Here is a 1,912-nt window from a genome sequence, read left to right on the forward strand (position 1 = left end):
TTGTCCAAGAACTAGATATCTTTCCCAGCTTTATGCCAAATTTTGCAGAAATAATGTCCAGGAAGAAATGAAGCAGATGATTTCAAGTTTACAGGTTCACAGTGAGCCAAGCAGCGGAATGGCAAGCCTCACAAGTAAAACGCTGAACAGAAGGGTGTGCCAAGAATAAAGCTGGTAAGTCCCTCTTATTGTAAACTGGATTGGTATCTAGAAAAATCACACAGGGCAACAAACTCAGTTCACAGTACATACCTAATACTAGGTTCGTCTAGAGGCTCAGCTGCAGTACAGAGATTAACTCTAAACCTCCCCTGACACTAGTCAAACTGGCTCAGTGAAAACTAACTGAGAGAAGACTGGTGAATGGAACTGTTTTTCACATTTATCTGGTCTAATCAACCTAAAACTATTGCCAGCACGGGTACCTTCTCCATGTTAAAACATTGGCAAATTGTAAGATCAATTACACAAGAAATAGTACTTTTTAAGCACTTCATGCGATCTGTGCGATCAGTGACGGTGAGACCTTGTGTCAAACCAAAAGCCCTTCCATTTTAATTCTCTCCCTGATCTGTATCTATGTGCAAATCCTGGAGGTTTTGGGGAGCAGACACAGTTAGTTTTATAATAGTGGTAACTATACTGAAGTAAATCAGGATATCAGATTTGATACTAGTTTCTACAATCTTATGGTAGGTATAGTTTTGTGTTACTGTCCTCTACTGATACAGTGACAGGATGACAGCTTGCAATGTACTTCTGCTATCATGTTGTCTTGATCTCGATACCATCAATGACAAAGTATCATTAAGAAAAAAAAATAAAATCTGTTTTTTTCTTCAGGTCACAACAAAACAAGTGATATGATGAAACCAAATAATTCTGGGCATCCAGTTAGAAAATGTCACTGAAAAAGAAGCATGCCAGTTATATGTTTTACTGAACTAATTTAGTGGGTTTTTTATAACCGAAGAGTTTTACTTTACAAAGCATAAATACTAGTGTAATTCTTCAGACTTTTATAGGGCTTCACATCAGGCCATCCCAGATATACCCACTTAGAACTCCAAAGGCAAAGAAAAAACCAAAGGAAATCACAAAAAAGTATTCTTTTTCATCATGTCATGATGATGGTCTTCAATCACAAATGTAAACACTTTCACTAATGCTGAGTTACAGAAAAATGACAACAAATAACATTACACTCTCTATTTTTCTCCCCTCTAAAAACTCCTGTCAGAAAAAGACAATTCCGTTTCACAGGCAGCTTGGCAAATACTACAGGAAATAACATTTTACCTTTATAATACCACTTATCACTCATCAAGATAACGCTTGTAGCAAGCACTAGCACTCCGCTACCAAATCGCATTAGTGACACATTTAACTGTGAAAGGGAATTCTTTTGCCTTTCCATACTGCATGATGATGCACCATTTCCTTTAAACACCACTACAGGCCTGAAACACAGCTAACAAATACCAGTACCGATCCCAGACACCCTGGGGTCTAATTCATACGAAGACCAAGTTCCTCCCTGATTTAGAAACGTGCCTCACAGTCCTCAGTGGCGAAGCTACAACCTGTCATCCCTTACTTGGTTATGCTGTTAGTCACCTCAGTTTTTTCCACTCCAGCCCTTATTTCCTTTCTCCCACTCGTGTTTCCTTACTGAGTTCCTGGCACCCCACTGAACCTCTCTCCCTGCCCGGGGATCTCCAGGAATCCCTTAACCAGGCCTCCTCCCAACTTCTCCCTGCCGCACCTCTCCCCCCCTCAGGCCCTGCTCCCCCGCTCGCACCCGCCTCCCCGGCCGAGATACCGATCCCTCTCTCCTCTCAACTCCTGCCCCCTTCCTTCCCCACAGCTCTTACCTCCCGGCCCTACGAGTGACTCCTACCGCCGGAGGAAG

This window comes from Cariama cristata, unplaced genomic scaffold (assembly GCF_000690535.1).
Source record: "Cariama cristata isolate BGI_N322 unplaced genomic scaffold, ASM69053v1 scaffold5981, whole genome shotgun sequence".
Lineage (NCBI taxonomy): Eukaryota > Metazoa > Chordata > Aves > Cariamiformes > Cariamidae > Cariama > Cariama cristata.